The following is a 16,373-nucleotide window of genomic DNA, read 5'->3' on the forward strand; positions in this document are numbered from 1 at the left end:
GATGTGGACACTTCAACCTCCTGTGTCTTCATAAAGATAAAAAGTGACCAGCAGACAGGATCTCTGCCCGCAGGAAAGCAGTAATCTAGAGACAGACCTTAATCAAGTAAGGACCCAAGTTCGTACCTACAACGCCGACAGCTGGGAGGAAATGCCCCGGTGCTATGAGCATAGAGAAAGTTAAAGTGGAGAACAGGCCTCTAGAAACCTCTAGTTCTCTCTTGTCCCAGCTGAACCGGACTTCCCAACACTTTACTAGCCTGATGCTGATGGTTTCCTCCCAACTTACTTCAAAAATGTGAGTCAAAAGGGCTCTTCTCCTCCAAAGACCTCCCGTGTTGATTCCAGCTGGAAGCAGCCCTTGGGGTTTGAATGGTTACTGGGGCTTCCGGAGGCCTATGCCCACGGGCCCCAGGCTGGACAGACGGACTCGGCAATCACGTGACAAAGAACAACTGACGTCCTTGCACATTGAAGGCTGAGCGGCTTGACTGTTGGGCTAGCTTATTTGTGGCCCTTCTCTGTTCCACATCTCTACCATTTGTTTCCAAAAAGGCTAGGATGGTTCTGAGCCTCATTCCTGCTGGCTTGGGTCTTTTCCTCCAAGACGCCTGGGTCTTTTTTGTCTCCAAGTAGAGGGTGCTCAGAAATCCCTCCAAAGACTTAAGTTCCACCCTGGTGTCCCAGTTTACAGCCTGCAGCTGCACACCTAATCACAGGTGAATTTCCAGCAGGAGGGCAACACTCCCCCGGGGCGGATCTAAATGGGCGTTTGCCCCCAGTCAACTCTCAGCGAAATCTTGGTAGGCTGCCTGGACGCTAGCTGGCTCACCCCCCTAGTCTTCCCTCCCTGCTCAACCCCCTGGAAAATCACCTCATTGGACAGAAAAGGGGAAAGGGACCAATTCTCTCTCACTGTTGGGGCTGACGGCCGCATGGGGTCACCGTTGAACGATGACCCTGTGGAGTGTCCCCAGGCTTGAGCTGGCCCAGCAGTGACGATGGCCCTGGTCAGTCCCTGAGCAGGCTGCAGACTTCAGCCAGAGAAGGTGGCCCCGCCTCCTTTGTTGCTAGATTCAATCGAGGGTGTCCCCACCTTCGAGCAGGGACACGTGCACCCACACGCGCACTCGGTTGCTATTTCCAAAGCACGTCCAGGGGGCCTGAGTGGTTGGGGTCGAGAGTTGCTTCCGACCCCACGCACTGAGCTAGAATCCCATCCTTTCCCTCAACTCACCCCCTCCTTGAGCCCTACTTATACTGAGCCTGGCAGCAGTCTTTTCTCAAGGTGCAGTATTTTACGCCTGAGTTTGGTCCACCAGCGCCCATCCCAGAGGACTTCAGGCTTGGACTATCCGGAATCAGGGGTTGGATTTTTCCCAGAAGGTCCCAGCTCCTGTGCAAGAGGATTCACCTCCTCACCTAATTAGCTTTGCCTTAGGGAGATTGAGGGCAAGTCAAGGAAGGTTCTGTGAACGGTCTAATACATGCATGAAGAAAAAAAACAAGTGCTGGCTCGCACTGCTTCTACAGAACTAAGAGGGATTTTCAAGTGGGTTTTTAGAAGGGGAGGGATTAGCTTCTCTCGATGAAAAAAGAAAACTGAAGCCAGCTACATTTACCCTCCTTGCGATCCGTACTGTGTGCTTGGGGGCGGGGGGGCAGGGGACGGGGGGCTGGGGGCGTGGGGATGGTCTCTAATGGTCATTGACTCTGTGGATTCCACTAAGGAGTTAAGCACAATACCCAAATCTTAAAACGTTTTTTTTTTTTTTTGAGCATAGGCAATGGCCCTCCCCGTTTATAGAGTTGGCAAAGAGAATACTTCCCCATGGGCGGTTCTTCTGGAAACAGATTATTAATCTAAGCAGAAAATCGCCCTTATTCATAAATAAGAGCAAGGCTGGTGTTCAACGCTGCACACAGGATACATCTGAAGAACAAGAACTAACCTTGTTTCTCCTCAGGGGCCGGCACCAGAGTCGCAACACCTCGGGCTGGCATCTCAACGCACGCTTTGTTAAACTTTGGAGATACCTAACTGGGACGATTAGACACCGAAATATGGGGAACGGTGCTGGCCGCGAGCTGTTGTGTGGCAGAGATGCGTCGCTTTGTTGAATAAACCTGTAAGGGAGGGGTCTGTGACCTCACTGCCCATCTGGCGATGGTCCCAGCCCCTCTAAGGAAACTCTTTGGGGCCGGCTTCATCAGGATGGTCGCGAGCCACCCGGCAGCCAAGGAAAAAATAAAAATCTTCCTGGTCGGAAACCACATCTCATCAAATTATTATTACAAACTTCTCCTTACTCTAAAGAAGAAAAACAAAATCTCAGATAATATCAGCCCTTGATGGAGAACCAGCATCCATCCGTCCCTGGGATCGGGGGAGGGGCGTTGTGGTGGGGGAGGGGAAGAGGACGGGAGCAGGCTGACTAGTGGACCCCAGCGCTCAGGCACGGCATACAGGGTCTGATTATTTCAACGTTTTTACAGTAAGCCATCCCCTTCGTGCTTTATTTTTTGGATTTTTTTTTTTTTAAGTTTCAACATCATTTCTTTCTTGATTAAGCCCCGGTACATAGTTCTGTGGCTCCTGTCATTCGCAAGAAACAAGGATTTAAGTGCAGTGGGCTGCAGACAAATTGGCTGATTACCATCCCAAGGAGATATCTCTCGGGAGCGGCGTGAGGCTGCAGCCATGGTGACTTTTGGCTCCACTGATAAGAAATGCTTTGAGACTCTGCTGCAGGAGACCAATTCAGACCCCTGTATTGAGGCATGCAGGAAATCTGTCCTTCCTACCACAACAAGGCATAACGAAACTGCCTTTGATCAGATAAGAATTTCCCATGTGGGTACATAGGATATAGTTGGATGTCCCAGATTTGTGAGTGACTTGGGCCCACTTTAAGGTGAACCAGATACAAGCCCCCCCCCCCACGGGGGCTTGTAGAAAAGCTCACGGGGCTCTTCTCTACACAGGTTAACATAGCTTCATTGCCATGATTAGAAATACCTTCATAGGCAACTGGGCCTGGCCCTCCCTTCCATCCGCTGTTACAGATTCTGCCCCCCACACCTTGACTGATACCCCCATTCCTCACGGCAACACTTTTATTTATTGGGGTGACATTTTCGAAAACATGTGTTTCTTTTTGTTTTGTTTTTGTTTTGGAAAACCTATTTCTTGAAGACACGGGAAACCACTTTGCTCCAAGTTAATTGAGCATCTTAGAGTAATTTCAGAAATGTGTTTGTTTATAGGCTAAGGGGGCATCTGGTTACACCTGTTCTCAGGATGATTCTGGCTGGAAGAGAAAGCACCGTCAACAAATATATTTAACTATGTATTGCGTTTGGTTTGGAAGAATCAAAAGTGAAGATGTAAATTGAAATTTAACTACATGTCGCAGACTGGAAAAAAAGATCAAAGCTGCAGAAGGATGTAATTTTTTTTTTTAATGTGTGAATTTACTCTCATAATTTTTGTTTTGTTTCTAAATGATAAAGAACAGTCATGCATAGTCCACATTTGCACATTCAGCACACTGCGGCAAAGGAAGGCTTTTCTTCCTGCCTCCTGAAATGCATGCTTGTTTTCCTTTTGAGCAGTGGTTTTTGAGGTATCAGAGACCTCTTGGTGCAAGAAAGAGTACCTCAAAAATGCAGTTCAGTTGGAGGGATTTTGAGGAGCTGAATGCCCCTTGGGGACAGGGAAAGGGTTATCCTGCACCTCACCTGTAGAATTATCTCCAAGTTTGACTTGCAATTCAGCATCGGGATACACTTGGCTTCTGTTTTTAACTAACAAGTCCATCATGGGCCTAAAGCAAACAGTGAAGCACAAAAGGGAAGAGCTGAGACAGACTGGTGGCCAGAAAGGGTCATGGCAGGTGGCAGAGAAAGCCAGGCCACCCAAGAACGTTAGGCCCGAACACGCTCAGACAGTCTCCCCAAGCTGCCCCACAGGTGCAACCAAGACATGTACAGAGCACCCACACTTTGCCTTAAAGGGGCGTTGTTCAAAAATACTTAAGTTAGAGGTTTTTTAAGTTGGCGATTTGTTTCCATTAATTCTGCCCCTGCGCCTCGCAGAGTTCATGAACCAACAGTTGGAAAACATCTTCTACAACAGCTAATGGAAAGGCACAACGATTAGGACTTTGAAAAATTTCAGAAGGGTTAGTTTGGGAGTTGCTTTGGGCTGGTTGGCTTGTTGGGGGGGAAGGTGGCGACAGGGAACACTGGTTCTGCTGGCCTATGTGTGCTTTTGCTACCCGTGGCCTTGTTGGGATTCTCAGCTTTCCTAGAAGATCTCAATCCTCACTGCCTGTCAAAGCACCTGATGAGCATCCTGTAGTAACCATACTTGTAGTGTTCAGCAGGAGCATCAGTTGGGCACGGTAGGGGACTATCCTGAAATACAGCCCATGCTGTCCATTGGGCACTCCAGAACACTGTTCAAGCATTTTGTTAAGCCCCTCCCTAAAATCACATGCTATCTTTTCAAGTTATTTGACATTTCAAAATAAATTTAATCCCATAACTTTGAAATCCAACCCTCAAAGCAACAGGGCCACACATCAACTTGTTTTCAGACTCTGCAACAGCCACATACCTGTGAGAAAGGAGGAAACTGTGTTATCTGCAGACTATAATATAATTATGCATCAAGATACTGTAAGAGCATCAATGGGAACATTCTTGGTATCAATAAGACATCAAGGAAGTGTGGTAAATTACAAAATAAAACATACCGAAATTTCCCGAATCTATTAGCTTTCCTATATTTCAACAATAAGCAGAAGACCTAGGTCAGGGCGTGGGGGACGGTAGTGGGACTGCGTTCATGAGAGGATTGAAAAAAATTGAGAAACAGCACTAATGAGGAATGTCAAAGACCTATTTTAAAAACACAAACCTTTTAATAGAGATTGATAAAAGAGAAAAGTTAATGGGAAAACATAACCTTGGATGGCAACATTCAATATATTAATGCTATTAATCCTCGCCAAAGTAATTTTTAGGTGAAATGCAAGCCTAACTAAATCCCAGTGTTTTTATTTTTTTTAACTTGATGAAAGATTCTAAAGCTGATTTGGAAGGGAAAAAAAGATGAGAACAGCTCTAACAGTTGTTTAAAGAATCTCAAGGAGGTAATTTCCCTAAGAGATCGCTAACTATATTATTGTTGATACAGTAATTAAAATAGTCTGTTGCTGATCCAAGACTCTGCAGACCAGTTGAAGAAGTAAAAGCACACAGTCCTGAAACCTAGTATATGTTTTTTAAAAACTTAAACCTGAAAAAGGAAATGCCAGAAAGTAATGGCTAACTGTTGAATTATCTAAAAGGAAAATTGGAAAATATGGCTCTTTGGGAAGGAGAAGGAATCAGATTTGATCCCTACCTCATAACATACACTCCAAAAAATCCCAGTGGGTCAGATGTTTAAAAAAAAAGGAATTCAAAAATATCTAGAAGGAAATATTGCTGTATATTTAACTAAAGCTTTGATGAGCAAAAGCTTTCTGATCACGAAGTGAAAGGGATGACCACCAATAGAAGAATGAGTGGTTTAAACACACACCAGAAACAACCTGCACAAAACATGAAGGAAAATAATAAATTGGTTAAAAATGTTTGAAGGAAATGAACAAAGAGCTAAAAAGCTTCCTATAGCAAATGCTTTGATACATCAATAAGGAAAGCCATCACAGGCAAAATACAGTTTTTAGGAGAAATGGAAGTGTGTAACTTGGTTCATGATGAATGGTTTGATTTCAAGGTTAATCAGAAAAAGGCACGTTAGTAAAATGAGAACACTTTTGTTGTTAATAATGATGTTTTTAATTACATTCACAGTTGAGCCGGTGAAGGGGGGTGGGTAGGGATGGGGGAGAGGGGAGCCTGCCTGGGAAGCAGAAAATTGATTGACAGCTCCAGCTGCCCGCCCCCTCCTGACCATGGAGCGCCCCAACCAAAGCTTGAGAGAGATGAGGGTCCTCCTACCAGCTCATTCCTGGAAGAAACTTTGGTTTGGGGGTTCCCTAGCTCTGCTCAGAACTTTCTTAGAATCCTCCCATGAGTCTGAGACCCTCCTACCCAGTCCTTTTCTCTCTTGCCTTCTCAAATGTCCACCGGAAGGTCTTCTGTGGGCCCTGCCCTCTTCCCACTCTCCCATTCACACTAGCATTCCCCACATCCAAATCCATCTGGGTGCCCGCTTCTCAGACACCAGAGTGACACAGAAAGTGACGTGGGCACTCTTCTAAGCTGCCAGTGTGTAAATTAGCATAACTTTTTTGGAGACTATAAACAATGGAATTAAGGTGCTCCCTCTTTCAATAGGATATTGTATGGTCAATAAATATCAGGTTTGGGAAGAGCCCTGATGGGAGAATCCTTGTGTTATCACCTTAACTGGCTGAAGTAAGAGTCGACATCGACAGCATGATGTCAGTGTAATGAACTGTCTCATATAATAGGACGCTCAGAAAAAAGACAGACAGAAATGCCTGTGAGTTGTAACAGGATGCACGTGTCCCAGGATGGAATTTTTCTTTTAAAGATTTTATTTATTTATTTGATACAGAGAGAGTGAAATTACAAGTAGGCAGAGAGGCAGGCAGAGAGAGAGAGAGGAGGAAGCAGGCTCCCTGCTGAGCAGAGAGCCCGATGCGGGGCTCGATCCCAGGACCCTGAGATGATGACCCAGGCTGAAGGCAGAGGCTTAACCCACTGAGCCACCCAGGCGCCCTAGGGTGGAGTTTTGAATGTTTGTTTTTCCTCCTCAACCTTTTCTGTGCATTTTGCATTTTCTCCAGAAAGAAGAGATTACTTCATAATCAGAAATTGTTGCTTTAAAAAACAAGACTGAAACGTAGGCCAGAACAGAAGGGGGCGAGAGACCCGGAGCCCAGCGTCCTCGTGACCAGAAACCACTGTGAGGGACAGGGCAGGGCAAGAGGGCCCCTGGCTCAGCTTGATGGAAAGGCTGATGTTCAGAGGACTGGAGGGGCCATAAGCCAGAGGGAGGAACCGGTCGTGTGCAAGGCATGATCTGAACCAGCCATGGGAACGAAGGTCTATGAGAAAAGCAACAGAAAATCTTGAGAAGTTAAAGTCTGGACAAAGATTCTTCAGCTGCTAAGGCAGTTGAGAGAAAACTTTGGAAAGTTCTTTGGCCTTGCCACAGACTAATGCTGCCTTGTCCCTCCTGTTCCTCGGAGTCCCCAGATTAAACCTAGAGAAAGTCCCCAGAGTTATAAGCAGCTGGGTATAGTTGGGGGCTCGGCCACCATGGGCTGAGTTCGGGGAGCCTCGGCAGCCACGGGCCACCCCCCCCCAAGTCTGGGGAAACAGAAACGGGACTGTCGCACGGTCCCCAACCGAAGGCTTCCAACCGAAGGCTTCCCTCGAAGAAGTTATTTCTTCTCTTTTGCTTCATCTGCATTTCAGTTTTTAAAAGGAGATGTTTCGGAAAGATTCTTGCTGTCCGTGTAGTTTCTGCGGTGGTCACACATTCCCCAGGACCGGACTCTGAGTAGTCAGTTAAGGATATGACGGGTCGTCACACTCCGGGCTGTGGAGAGAAGCCCTAAGAAGGGCCATCTCGAAGGCATAATACAGAGTCCATATAGACGCACACCTGTGGGGCTGCCCTTTCGGGAGCTTTCTCTGGTTCAAGCACACCTCCCTCTCCCTCACATGGCCCAGCAAGGCAGGGACCCGGGCTTCTCAGGCCTCCTTGGTAAAGACCAGGGAGGAAATCTGAGAGGAAGGAGGACTAGGACACTTCCCCACTCTGTCTCCTCACCAACACTGGGTCTGTGGCTACCTCTTCTCGCTCAAAAGTGAGCAAACCAAGAAAAAGAAAAGGAGAAAAAGTAGTTGTCATTTGGGCACATGAGATCTACTGATCTTTTATTTACATTTTTTAAGGTCTATTGATCTTTTAAAGATGCTTCAGTTTGTTAAAATAACAACAGAACCTTGATTCCTGCTAAAATGTCTTTGCCCAGAGGCACTCCTGGCTGGGGAGGTGTCCCTCCTGACTCTTTCTCGACCTGTTCACAATCCCACAGAGCCCCCTAGAACCACTTTGCTTTTCACTTTTTGACTCCCGTATCTCAGGGCAAGCCACCCCTGTCGCTATTAGACATGGACTCCTCCGGCCTCCATAGGGTCTACCTGGGCGTCTGTGGGTCTGATCTACCAGGAGGAGGCCCCCAGCTCCCCAAAGGCTGTCCGTTCCAATCTGCCCGTCCCTGCAGAGGGAGGAAGGAGAGAGAGGCGTGAGGGCAGGGGAGGCAGGAGGCAGGTAGGCCAACCCCCTCTTCCTCTTCCTTCCGAGCTACAGTAGGCCCCTCTTCTCCCAGTCCGTGGGTCTCAAAACGCCACAGGGATTCCAGAAATGAAGAAAAGGCCTGGACCTGTCATTGGCCTTTTCACAGCTAACCGCTGAATCCCTTCTAATCAAATCCCCATAAGGCAGCCCCTCTTACCCAGGTATATGTGACAGGACCTGCTCCAGGATGGGAGAGGGCACAGGGCTCAGGGCAGTCCCTTGGGTCCAGAAAGCTCAGGGCTGAGGAGACATAGAGGGCATGCTACACCTGGTCCAGGATGCTGGGGAAAGGCTCACCCCTTTCTCTGGGACCTTCTCCACACCCCATTCCAGGCTTGGCGCTCACTCTGCAAGACTCCAGGGCTAGTCGGGGTCCGCTGGGACACTCTAGGAGGCGGTTCTGATATTTTGCAAACCAGGACCACTGTAAGAAGCTCCCATTAGCTATCAGACACATGAAAAAATGTCCATCATCACTAGCAATCAGGGAGATTCAAATTAAAACCACATTGAGACATCACCTTACACCAGTTAGAATGGCCAGAATTAGCAAGACAAGAAACAACATGTGTTGGAGAGGATGTGGAGAAAGGGGAACCCTCTTACACTGTTGGTGGGAATGCAAGTCGGTGCAGCCACTTTGGAGAACAGTGTGGAGATTCCTCAAGAAATTAAAAATAGAACTTCCCTATGACCCTGCCATTGCATTACTGGTAGTAATACAGATACAGATGTAGTGAAAAGAAGATACAGATGTAGTGAAAAGAAGGGCCATCTGTACCCCAATGTTTATAGCAGCAATGGCCACAGTCGCCAAGCTGTGGAAAGACCCAAGATGCCCTTCAACAGACGAATGGATAAGGAAGATGTCGTCCATATACACTATGGAGTATTATGCCTCCATCAGAAAGGATGAATACCCAACTTTTGTAGCAACATGGACGGGACTGGAAGAGATTATGCTGAGTGAAATAAGTCAAGCAGAGAGTCAATTATCATATGGTTTCACTTATTTGTGGAGCATAACAAATAGATGGAGGACAAGGGGAGTTAGAGAGGAGAAGGGAGTTGGGGTAAATTGGAAGGGGAGGTAAACCATGAGAGACTGTGGACTCTGAAAAACAATCTGAGGGTTTTGAAGGGGCGGGGGGTGGGAGGTTGGGGGAACCAGGTGGTGGGTATTAGAGAGGGCACGGATTGCATGGAGCACTGGGTGAGGTGCAAAACAATGAATACAGTTACGTTGAAAAGAAATAGAAATAAAAATTTTTTAAAATAATAATAATAATTAATAAATAAATAAAAAGAAGCTCCCATTACTTGGGTACCCATAACATCCGTTGGTGTACTCCAGAACGAACCCTAAGTTTCACAAAACAATACTTACCCTACTTTGATACTTGCTACTACCACTTTGGTATTGTTCAAGACCCCCAGAACTATTTCCTGACTCGCTGTTGGGAGGCAGCCGGCAGTGGAAGGAGCACTGCCCTAGGAGACGGACCCACGGGCGCCCTGACAGCCTCCCCTTCGGTGCTGGGGAGGAAGCGTCAGCACTGGGTTTGGTGACGGGCTTCCCATACATCTCGGTTCCTCTGTGCTAGGTCATAGTAAGCACCTGGGATCCCCAGCAGAGCTGTCGGGTGAAGGGGTTCAGATGCTGGAAATTTTGATGATAAAATCTGGGAAATGGGTTGTCTCAGCAGCACACATTCTGTGGATGTCATTCCAAAATCTCGTGTTCACTGGCATTCACCCCTGCAGAACTTTCTGTCATGTTGGGGGGCAGCGGGCCAGGGAGGGGGGCCTGGGTGGGGAAGGATGCCTCTGGGAGGAGAAGGGACTCTCTCAGGGCAACTGTGTCGGGGCCTGATGTCCCATATGCAGGTCAGGGGTCAATCTGCATGGCACGGGCACCTGTGTTTTCCAGACGGTTCCCATTCCCAATGCCAGGTACCCCTCCTCCTCCCTGCTGAGGAAAGACTATTTACCCCACGGGATGTCCCTCAGGGAATCCTGGGCTCCCGGGCCCCAAGTCTCAAATTGGGCCACGCTTGTCCCCTGTGCCTAAATGAGTGGAGTTTAGCTGGAGAAGGGCAAGGGTGAGCTCAGTGGAAGCCCTTGCACTAGGGACACAAGAGGTGAGGGACTCCCTCTCCCTGCACCCCTCTCCACTCTCAAGGGCACAGAAGCATCATCTGAAAGGCTCCCCAGGAGAACAAAGCAGAGAAGGTGAGCAAAGTGGCCCAAAACCCTCCCACCAAGGGCCGCGGTCCATTCTCACCATCCTTGCCTTGCCTTGCCTGCCCGTCTCTTTGGGAAGCTGTGGTCCTACCCACGGAGCTGAGTGTTTCCAGTAACGAGATGGCCAGTCTCCAGCAACATCCCTCAGACTGCCAGCCCCAGGCCCCAGGGCGCAGCACACCAGGCTCTGACCCTGCAGAGCTGGGCCCACTGCCACGGAGCCCTTTCCTCTGTCGTGCTCTCCCCTTCTGCTCTTAGCCACCAGGGGCCGGCCCACTGGAAGGCTGTCGTCAGTTCCTGACATCCAAGAGTCACTTTCATCTGTGGCTCCAGCTCGAGTCAGTGTAGGGTCCCCCAAATTCTAACATACTCCATCATCTACAAACACCTAAAGAATACACACTATACCGCATGCAAGCCCAAGGAGACAAGAAGACAGGACAGATTGCAAACACTCAGGGAGCTTACAGGGCCCCTGGGAAGACAGCAATCCAGCCATGTATGAGGGCCTGCAAGAGGCCAAGAGAGGCATCTAGAAGGTGGGAGCTGGGCAGGGGAACTGGGGAGCCCTGCACAGGGGATCGGAGTGGGGGGATCCGGATCTTAGCAGAAGCACGGTAAGGCAGCAATATGCAAGTCCAAGAATGATGAGAGACCCCACAAGGCCAGAACTGAGGGTTTGCCTGAGAATAGCTCATGGGAAGGTATGGGGGGGGGGGGTGGCGAGGGGAAGAGAGGGCGGCCAGGCCAAAGGGAAAGATTGTTGGTGAGGGAGGTTGTTGGGATGGGTGGGGGGAACTCTTCCAAAGTCACCTGTGGGTTGATGGGGGCTTTTCTTCAGAACCACAAAAAGAAGATCTCCTAGAAATGTGACCGTAGCCAGCCGGAAGCAACAGCTACAAGTAAATCACTGCAGTGGTCAGGGATCCTGACACATCCTCACCGACGCAGCACATATCTGTGAGCCCTAGGATGACGCACGCGTGGGGATGGCACTATCCCAGTGCCCCAGGGCCACAAAGGGTGGGCTCCCCATGCAAGTAGCTTCTCCCTCCTCTGTGTCATTCTTTTTGTCAAATAACAAAGAATGTGTCTGGAAGAAGAGACCCTTCCTGTTTCCGTCCTACAGACTGATGCATAGCGTCCCTCCTGGACCTAGATCAGAAAGTCAGTTTCCATGCATAACGGGGGCATGGAGGCCCTGTGAGTAGGGGGAGGGGGGAGTCAGTGCTTGTACTGGGTTGGCCATCAGACAAGAAGATACCTAAGTTAGCTCTTCCAGATCCGAAATTGAGAAGTCTCTCTACTCCCTCCCAAATTCTTCCTGTTTCCAAGGTTGCTAGGGGTCTGGTTGACCAGCTGCTGCCTTACTTCCCAGCATGCCCGGTTAGGCACAGTTGTGTGGCCACGCTCTTTCCAATGTGAGCAGAAGGGGTGCGTCACTGCAAGTAGCCCCCAAAAGCTCTGTGCTTTCCCACATCCCATGAGCTGGAATGGTGATCAGAAGAGCAACCTTGGAAGCCACTTGTAGAATATGGCAGAGCCACTCTCAGCCTGGGTCCTACAGGAGTCCAGAGAGCAGAACTTCTGCATCTCCAACTCTCCGGGACATGTGCTCTGGACTCTCATGGGAGAAAGAAATAAATGTCTCTTGCCCTTGAGCCATTGCATTTCGGGTCTGTTTGTTACAGCAGTCTGGCCTACCCTAACATAATCTCAAAGACGACCTGAGTTTTCCTTTATCAAATACTTTCCTTTATCAAAGTCAAAGAAGTGACTCAGGAATAGCTAATAAAACTCAGTTACTGAGTATTATTTAGGTATTGATAACCTAAGGAAAGAGAAAATGAGGTGGTAATTTATTTTTTTTGTTTATCCTTTTTTGGTGGTGATTTAAAATGAAGGGTTACACATTCATAAACTCGCTCTAAAATATATCGGAGGTGTCAACCACAGCTTTGTACATCTCCACTTGAATTTGAAGGTAGATTTGGAGGTTGGGTGTAAGGAGGTGTTGAACTTGGGATTGTTTTTCAATTCAACAAATACCTCCTTGGAGAGTCTCCCAGGTAAAGGCAACGCCTAGAAAGGGAACTGGATACAAAATGGAAGAAGCGGGCCAGTTCTTACCCCAGTGACCTCGCCGTATAATAGATAAGTATCAACAGTTTATTGTAGGGCTGTGCCCTTTCTTTCAGTTTGAACCAGCTGCTTCTTGGCTCTGGGCACACCTTGTTTGATTCTGACTAAAAGCCATTTACAGAAGTCTGCTGAGCTTGGGGTGCTGGGGCCCGAGCAGGGCTTCAGGAGACCAGCCTCCCACAAGTCCTTGACATTGGGGTTACCAGAGTACCATATGTATGTTTCAGGTGACTGCCTAGAAACAATGGTACCCTTTACTGGGCTCCAAAAAAAGGCAATCAAATACAGCAACCCAACCGGTTCTCCCCTGACAGGCTCTTTCTCCAGGCCCTGGAGAAGACTGACATCATGCAAGTGTGCTGTAAAAAAGAGAAAAAATCCAAGGGATTCTGGAAGAAGGAAACAGACTTTTCCTCCCCCCATAGAATTTTCCTGGGCTGGGGACAGAGACTGGGCTCAGGCAGCTGCTAAGACGTCTTCCTGGTTCTCCAGGATGCATTGAGAGCTTACATTTTAAAGCACGCGTGAAGTGTGTGTTGGCATGTTGTAAGGTAGAACCTGATATATGCCTTCTCCCCGGTTCCCCGTTAAAATGTCCCAAAATGGGCTTGCCCTGGGGGAGACCCTCACTAACCGCTTTATTCATGGTGGCATATGGAGAAGCGTGTCCCTGGAGATGCGCCGATGGCCCTCTTCCCTAGAAGAGGACATCTTGTCTGAAAGAAGGCAGGAAACCTGCCTTGCCTTGCCCATCCACCCCTAACTCTGGGGCACAGGACCTTCCCCAGCCCTGAGGGGACTCCTCCCTACCCTGGGGACTGTCTTCTGTGGGGGAGAGGACAGTGCCCCAGCCCTGACGTCATCAGACCTATCTCTCCATATCGGTTCAGAGAGAACGGCTGCCGACGGGCTTGGCTCACGGCCAGCTCTAGCAGGTGACAAGGAACAGGTGTATTGCGTCCTGGGAAAGGGATTCTAGCAGAGCCTCCCTGGACACCGTTACCCTCCCCCGCCCCCACGTTCCTAATCATCATTTTTATGACCTCCTCAGGGGAGTGGGGCTTGGTGAATGGGAAGGGGAAGCCTTTTACTTTCCTGAGTGCCGGGTAAGGGCTGGGACATGCCTGGGGATACCTAGCTGGGAAGACTGTCCTCTCCCCCGCTACAGGAGTGGGCTAGGGGAAGTCATGATGGTGTGGGGGAGGGGGCTCTGGTGACATTCCTGGAGCCTGTTCTGCAGCTCAGGGCGACCCCCTCATTGAAGCAGCCGTATCTACAGAGGAGACCAGGAAATACGTGGGGGTGGGGCGGGGGGGTTGGCTTCTCTGGGGAAATTGGGGACGGGGCTGTGTCTCCCACTTGTTGACACGGACAGCAGGAATTCGAGCAGAAGTCTGAGGCCAGGGGACAGGGAGAAGGCCCTTTCCAGAAACTGGCAGAAACACCACAAGGCAGTGCTTCAGCCTTCTGTAGAACTGTGGCCTGGAGCAGGGCTGGTAATGTGGCCCGCAAGCTGCAGGCCGGGTCCCTCCTGGGCTGGGCCACACGGCCCCTCCCGCCCTCCCCCCAGCACCCCCCCCCCATCCTGCAAGGCAGCCTTGGGCCCTGGTGACAGGCATGTCTTCAGGGCGCTCCGTCACTTACCCGTTTGGAGAAGTGCTAAACTGCAACCCTACAAATATGTCAGACGTCCCATTTCTTAACCCACGTTATGGAAAGGAAATGCAAATGAAAGTATCCAGAAGATGCAGTGACTGGCTCCAGTGTTCTTCCGACGTCTTCTTCCGACGTCTTCTTCTGACGATAGCCCTCGAAACCCCAGCCCCGGCCGCGACCTCGGGTCCTGGCAGTCCAGCTAAATGCTGTCGTAGCTCTCTCAGCGAACGTCTGAGCCTCGGGCAACGCGGCCCACGAGGCAAGCCGTCTGACCAGTGCTCGCAGCCCACTCCCCAGCCCGGAAATCCTCCCCTGATGAAGGTCTGCTGGTGCCACACGGAGCTCTGCCCTACCCCACAGAGGGCGCTGCCTGGCCCGGAAAGGCTAGTGATAGAAGCTAAAGAAATTCGTGCCTCTGGCCTGGCACACATGAGTCCCAGAGGGAACGGGGCTCACCCAGGAACAAGTAAACCTGGGGACCTGGGCTAGGGGTGGAGGTATCGGGAGGAAGGAGGTTCCAGCACAAGGAGAGGGAAATCCTACTCTTGATGATTTAGGAGACTGAAGGATTCCTTTAAATGCATCCTCAAGCAGGACCCTTCCTACGAAGAGGAAATCGACACAAGCGGGGCTTTTTTGGTAGGCTAGTGCGCCCCCCAGTGCCCAACATTGGACTTGGCACATAGTAGGTGCTCAGTAAATATTTGTGAAATGAATGAATGAATGAATCGATCAAGATGGGTCCCTTATCAACTGAAAGTAGACGTGTGGAATTATGATGTCGAAGAGCGTCCATGCCAGTTAAGCCTCCCAAGGTGGATACCAAAAAGACCAGCTGGCTTACCACCAAAGGGCACACTTCCCCCTAGAGGCCCCAGGAAGGTGAGAGGAAGACAGAGGACCTCCACCCAGCCTCTGCAAGCTCAGACGCCTGGCTTCCTGGGTACCCAAACCTGATAAACTCCCAAGGCCAAGGGTAATCATTAGAAAAAAAGAGAGAAAGGCTTCTGTCCCAGGGAACAGGAGCATGTCCTGCAAGCACACCTCCCTAGTATCTGCCCCCTCCTCTCTGATCCTCTGAGTCTGCAGGCCCCTCCATCACCTCGGACTTCTCCTCCCCTCCTGGGCTGTCTCCAGGACACGTCTAGAATTTACCTTAGGACTGCTAAGTGCGGAATTGCGACAAGGCACACTAATGGGGGAGCACGTGGGCAGGAATCATATCATCGTATGTGGCTTCTTGGATGCAGAGTGGCAGGAACTCTCTAGAAAAAGCAAAAGCCATGATGATATGTACCAAGAATCTTTGCCCTCCGTTGTCCAGCTTCTAGGAAACTTTGGTTAGAAGTGATGAGCGAAGGCAGACGTGACCACACCTGCCGAAGAATGTATCCCACAGCATTAATTATAATGATGAGAAGCTTGAAGTTACACGAAGGTCCAGGAGAGAAGGGGTAAATCAGAGTATGGTCCTCAGGAAACCCACCCATGCCCAAGGGATGGCAGGGACCTCTGGATATAACGCGGCCGTGCCTGCAAAGGAGGTGTAGGGGTTTGCAGGAGGTGTAGGGGTTTGCAGGAGGTGTAGGGGTTTGCAGAGATGACTTACCTAGCAGCTTGGAGAGCATTTATTTCCCTCCAAACAGGGGGAAACAAACAAACAAAAAAAATCCGTACTCCACTTTTGTCCCCATGGCTCCCTGGGTTCACCCTCAGCCTCCCAGGCCCCCAGCTGTGGGCGAGACCCTCTAGCCTCAGCATCCCCGATGGACGGACTCTCTTCTTCCTTATTAGATATTTAGGAAAAGAGAAGTCTACATAGACGCGTCCTGTGCCAAATCTGGGGGGAGGGGTCACTGGTACAGGCACCCACAAAATAAGGCAGAGGCCCCAGTCAGAAGGCACAGCACACGTATATATCCTTTTGTATATGAAAAATACGTAAGTCCATGAGAAAAGAATTGAGAGGTGAATTTGA

The 16,373-nt window shown here is 49.6% G+C and overlaps 1 long non-coding RNA gene across 1 annotated transcript; it reads right to left on the minus strand.

The window, feature by feature from the left end:
* Positions 1–12,459: 12,459 nt before the first annotated feature.
* On the minus strand, positions 12,460–15,971 carry LOC116590397. Its single transcript, XR_004285581.1, has 2 exons — positions 13,374–15,971; positions 12,460–13,098 (listed from the first exon to the last, which is right to left on the minus strand). It is a non-coding gene; the product is annotated as an uncharacterized LOC116590397 (long non-coding RNA).
* Positions 15,972–16,373: the final 402 nt, after the last annotated feature.

Source organism: Mustela erminea, chromosome 5 (assembly GCF_009829155.1).
Source record: "Mustela erminea isolate mMusErm1 chromosome 5, mMusErm1.Pri, whole genome shotgun sequence".
Classification (NCBI taxonomy): domain Eukaryota; kingdom Metazoa; phylum Chordata; class Mammalia; order Carnivora; family Mustelidae; genus Mustela; species Mustela erminea.